At 43.8% G+C, this 5,940-nt stretch overlaps 1 non-coding gene across 1 annotated transcript; it reads left to right on the top strand.

Annotated features, from left to right (window-relative positions):
* The first annotated feature begins 1,016 nt into the window (after window positions 1–1,016).
* Window positions 1,017–1,154, top strand: LOC114816632. The gene has a single exon (XR_003764434.1). It is a non-coding gene; the product is annotated as a small nucleolar RNA SNORA7 (small nucleolar RNA).
* The last annotated feature ends 4,786 nt before the right edge of the window (window positions 1,155–5,940 follow it).

Raw genomic sequence — 5,940 nt, 5'->3', positions numbered from 1 at the left:
TAACTTATCTGCAGATCCCAGCCTCAAAACATGGAGTATATTCTCGGTAAGGCTCTATTTGTTCACAGCCTCTCTCACTTCTGTCCAGCTTTCTGGCTAAACTCTTCCTGTTTCTGGCCAACTGGTCCTCAAATCTTTCCCCAAGGGTACCCTCCACTGGCTTAACTGACCAGCTGCTGTGGTTGGCTTGATGGGCTGCAGGGTGGGACCTCACTGCTTTCAATCCGCACTCCTCTCTCTCAGATAGAGCTGCCTTAAGTAGGAGGATAACTAAAACTGTCTCCTAACAGCCAAGGTTAGATAGTGTTTCCCAGACTGTCCTTACTTAAAAGGGGATGGGGAAAGGAGGAGACTGTCTCTTAGTATTCTGATATTTCAGGAGTGTTTGTTTGAAGAGAGATAATCTACCCTCACTTGCTAATACTATTAACAATAATTTGGGTATTAAGCATTTTCTGTGTGGCAAGCACTGAGGTAGATACAGTATACACAGTTTGGATACAGTCCCTGTCCCACCTGGGGATCACAGTCTAAGTAGGAGGGAAACAAATATTCAATTCTCATTTTATGGATAAGATAAGCAGACAGAGATAAATTGAGTGACTTGCCTCAGGACAGACAGCACAGTCAGTGGAAGAGACAGGATTAGAACACAGGTTCTCTGACTACCACTAGGATTGCTGTGCTACAAGTCAATCTGTCCACTATACTGGTCATCCAGTATGCCACTGCTATAGCATGTTGTTTGAGAATGTGCTTCACAATGACTTCACAACCTTTTTCTGCACCTCACCCCCACTCCCTGGCCCCCAAACCCTCCACCTCAGCTTATGTGTGCCCTCTTTCAGTTCACTAATAGCTGCTCAGGCATCCAGCTGCCATCCTGTCTCTCCTTTCATGTCTTGCCTAGTGGAAATGTGTTGATCTGACCATTCCTTCATTGCTGGGAGCAAACTGCAATTCAGGACCTTGTCGAGAATCTTGTCCTGCCATTCGATGTTGAGAACTACTCATAGGCCCTTTCAGGATTACACCTGGAGAGTTTCCAGTACTCTACCAGTCTCAGCTTTGGGAGGGAGAGTAAAGCAGAGTCATATTCATTCCATTCCTAGCTTGGGCAGTGGCTAGCGAGTGGAAGACAGTCTGCTACAAATCAAAACACACCTGTGCTGGGCAGCAGCAGTGTGGGAGAGAATCGAGGGTGGAGACTCAGGTTTACTGTGTGGAAGAAGGCAATGATAAATCACTTCCGTATTTTTACCAAGAAAACTCTACGGGCACACTATCAGAATGACTGCAGATGGAGGTGGGGCATTCTCAGAGAAATGTGTCCATGGAGTCGCTATGGGTAGGAGATGACTAGACAGGATAAGGCAAGACAAGACCTCTCATAGATGGTGCTGAAACACTTTCTACAGAGGCTGATTGGGACCTCTGAGGTAAGTCCATTTATCACAGCCATAAAGGAGGTTGGATACCACAACCACCTTACAGAATTTTGACTTGATGTGGAGTTTGTTTTCTCTCTCTTACTAAATTATTTTGCATTCAGTTAAAACCCATGGTGGCCTTCTTGATTTGTTTTCAACCTCTTTAATCTATCCACACATCTTTGGATGCTGCGCTGCTTAGGTAGCAGAATTTGTTGAAGCCCTTAAGTTCTGTGTTGGTGAACATCCTTGGCTGTGTGGAGGTTTTCCCAGCTGGTTTCTCTTTGTTTTTGTTTTTTGTTGGTGGTAGTGGTGAACATCCTTGGCTGTGTGGAGGTTTTCCTAGGTGATTTCTGTTTTTTTTTGTTTTTTTTTTCAGAATGACGGTAGGCTAGTTCGGCTTCTGTAAAGTGATTCATAATCGTTTTCATGTTTTCTCTTTTTTTTAATGGTATTTGTTAAGCGCTTATTATGTGCCAGTCACTGTTCTAAGTGCTGGGGTAGAAAGAAGGGTGGACACAGTTTCAATCCCCATTTTACAGATGAGGTAATTGAGACACAGAGAAGTCAAATGACTTGTCCAAGATCACACAGAAGCCAAATGGCAGAGCTGGGATTCAAACCCAGCCCCTTCTTACATCTAGGCCCAGCTCTATCCACTAAGCTATGCTGCTTCTTGGGTGTGTGCATGCCCATACTTTCAGTCAAATGCATAAATCAGTTCCTGGATCCCTCACTGTCTCCAAGACTTTGGCTTTCACCTTGGTCTGTTCATTATATCCAGACCATCGAATGATTGTTTTCCCTGTCACTGCTGCTCTGGACTCATGGAGACTTTTCCTGTAGCTAATAATGAATGCTCCCAATTATGAGGAGACTGTTTAACTGAAAACAATTTTCTGTCTTTTAGGTTTCTAGCCATTTAAAAGGATTGTCATCACTTTCACTTCAGTCATACTGTTTATTCTGAAGTCCTACTACTTCATGGAGAAGCAGAGTAGTCTAATTGGCAGGAGCAACCATGCCTAGTGAATAGATCCCAGGCCTGGGAGTCAGAAGGACCTGGGTTCTAATCCCAGATTCACCACTTGTCTCCTGTAACCTTGGGCAAGTCACTTCATTTTTTCTGGGCCTCTTTTGTAAAATATGGGATCGTGAGCCCCATGTGGGACATGGACTCTGTCCAAACTGATTAGCTTGTATCTAGAGAAGCAGCGTGGCTCAGTGGAAAGAGCCCAGACTTTGGAGTCAGAGGTCATGGGTTCGGATCCCAGCTCTGCCACTTGTCAGCTGTGTGACTGTGGGCAAGTCGCTTAACTTCTCTGTGCCTCAGTTACCTCATCTGTAAAATGGGGATTAAGACTGTGAGCCTCATATGGGGCAACCTGATTACCCTGTATCTACCCCAGCGCTCAGAACAGTGCTCTGCACATAGTAAGCGCTTAACAAATACCAACATTATTATTATTACACCAGCCCATAGTAAAAGACATGGCACAGAGTAAGCCCTTAACAAATACCAATTAAAAAAAAAATAGCGTAGGCTTAGGAGCCAGAGTCCCATGTAACCCACGGACCCTGTTGGATCTGATTATCTTGTATACCTGAGGGCTTAGTACACGGCTAGGCACATAAGCTCTTAGCACATAAGCATCTAAGTAGCAGAAGTCAGTCTAAGAATCATAGGACCTAGGTGTTCTAATCCTGGCTTCAACACTTGTCTGTTGTGTGACTTGTGGAAGCCACTTAACTTCTCTGTACCTCAGTTATCTCATCTGTAAAATGTGGATTAAAACTGTGTTCCCCATGTGGGACATAGACTATGTACAAATTGATTATCTTATATCTACCCCAGTACTTAGTGCAGTGTCTGGAATGTAGTGAGGGCTAATATATCATTTTAAAAAATGGGTAGTCAAAGGGGGGATAGGATAAGTGCTTGGATCAACATGATCGCAGTTTGGATGGAGAGAAGAGGGCAGAGGAAAGGGTGGATTTTAGTGATGTTGTGAAGGTAGAACAGACAGTATTTGGTGACAAATTGAATATGTAGGTGGAAAGAGAGATGGGTTGAGGAAAATGCCAAGGTTGTGGGCTTATGAGACAGGGAGGATGATGGTGTTGTCTATGTGAATAGAAAAGTCAAGGGGAGGACAGGTTTTGGGTGAAAGATTAGGAGTTCTGTTAAACTGGACATGTTAATTTGGAGATGTCAGCAGGACAACCAAGTAGAGCTGTTCTGAAGTCAGAAGGAAATACAAAACTGCAGAGGATAGAGATCATTCATTAATTCAATAATATTTATTGAGTGCTTACTATGTGCAGAGCACTGTACTAAGCACTTGGAATGTACAATTCAGCAACAGATAGAGACAATCCCTGCCTAATGACGGGCTCACAGTCTAAACGGGGGAGACAGACAGCAAAGCAAAACAGAACAAAACAAAACAAGACAACATCATCAAGATAAATAGAATCAAGGAGATGTACACCTCATTAACAAATAAATAGGGTAATAAATAATATATACAAATGAGCACAGTGCCGAGGGGAGGGGAAGGGAGGAGAGCAGAGAATGAGGGGGAGAGGAGGGGAGGGGGACCAGAGGGAAAGGGGGGCTCAGTCTGGGAAGGCCTCCTGGAGGAGGTGAGCTCTCAATCAGGGCTGGAGATGTAGATTTCAGAATTATCAGTATTGAGATGATAGTTGAAGCCATGGGAGTAAATTGAGTAAATTTCTCCAAGGGAGGGGATGTAGATGGAGAATTGAAGGGGACCTGGAACTGAGCCTTAAGGAACCCCCACAGTTGGGGGCATGAAAGGCAGAGGAGGAGCATGTAAAAGAGACTGAGAACATCTGGCCAGAGAAATAGGAGAACCAGGAGAAGACAGCATCACTGAAGCCAAGGTTGGATAGGGTTCCAGGAGAAGGGGGTGGGTCCACAGTGTTGTAGGCAGTTGAATGGTTGGGGAAGATTATGTTGGAGTAGAGACAAGAAGGAGATCAACCTTTGAGAGGGCAGTTTTAGTGGAGTGAAGGGGGCAGAAGCCAGATTGGAGAAGGTCAAGGAGAGAATTGGAGGAGAGGAAATGGAGGCAGTGCATGTAAACTCTCTCATGGAGTTTTGTGAGGAATGGTAGGAGGGAGATGGTGTGATACCCAGAGGGAGCCATGAGTCAAGGGAGTGGGTAGTTTTTTTTCCAAGATGGGGATACATGAGCATGTCTGAATACAGTGGGGAAGGAGCCATTGGAAAATGAATGGTTGAAAACTGTGGTCAGGGAGGGAAGAAGGGAGAGGGCAAATGTTTTGATAAGATGTGAAGGGATGAGATCAGGTATAGGTGCAGGGGGTGGATTTTGAAAGATCTCATCCCTTCAGATCTCCTCTTGAGATACTGCTGGGAAAGATGGGAGACTCAAAGAAGGGAGAGGAGGAAGGATGGAGGGACTGGAGAGGAGCAGGGGAGATTTTAGGGAGATCAGCAAGTGGTATTATTAATTTTCATATAACAATTACTATAATAGTAATTATTACATTTGTTAAGCACTCTTTAGGTGTCAAGCATTGTGGTAATCACTGAAGTCAGTTAGGCTGGACACAGTCCTTGTCCTATATGTAGATTAAGTAGGAGGGAGAACAGGTATTAAATCCTCATTTTATAGTTGAGGAAACTGAGGCCCAGAGAAGTGAAGTGATTTGTCCAAGGTCACACAGGAGGTGTGTGGATGTGCTGGGATTAGAACCCATGACCTTCTGACTCCCAGCCTGTGCTCTTGCTAGTGGGCCATGCTTCTTTACAAAGCAAGAAAAGCAACTTGGTAAATACAGCAAAAGCCATGTTGCTACCGAAGACTAATTAAGGAAACACTATCTCAAGCAGCACATGAATCCCATAGGTACATAGAATGACATAATGATGCAGTGGTTTTTCAAAACATATTAGTAAACACTGATCAAGGAACTATGTGCCCTTAGAATTCCGTTTACTTTGGGAAGTGACTATTAACCCTGTCATATCTTACTCCCAAGTGTTAATAAAATGCTTTGTATACAGTAAGCACTCAGTAAATACAATTGATTGATCAATTACCTACCTCATCTTCCCTATGTACCATCTTTGTAGTAATCATAATAATAATAAAATGGTACTCGTAAAGTGCTTAATATGTGCCAAGCACTCTTCTAAATGCTGGAATAGATGCAAGTTAGTCAGGTTGGACACAATTCCTGTTCCTCATAAAACTCACACTTCTTAATCTCCATTTTACAGATGAGGTAACTGAGGCCCAGAGAAGTGAAATGAGTTGCCCAAGGTCACACAGCAGACATGGGGCAGAGCTGGGATTAGAATCCATGACCTTCTGACTCCCAGGGCCATGTTCTATCCACTAAGCCATGCTGTTTCTCCATCTTGGATCTGTACAGTCTCATCTTGTTTCCAAACCTTTTAACATCAAGGATCTTATTATCTTCAGAAAGTCCCAGAGAAATAGGGAAAAGAAGGTTG

This window comes from Ornithorhynchus anatinus, chromosome 1, assembly GCF_004115215.2.
Source record: "Ornithorhynchus anatinus isolate Pmale09 chromosome 1, mOrnAna1.pri.v4, whole genome shotgun sequence".
NCBI lineage: Eukaryota > Metazoa > Chordata > Mammalia > Monotremata > Ornithorhynchidae > Ornithorhynchus > Ornithorhynchus anatinus.
Note: the sequence above shows the minus strand (reverse complement) of the source record. Positions and strands in the feature narration are given on the sequence as shown.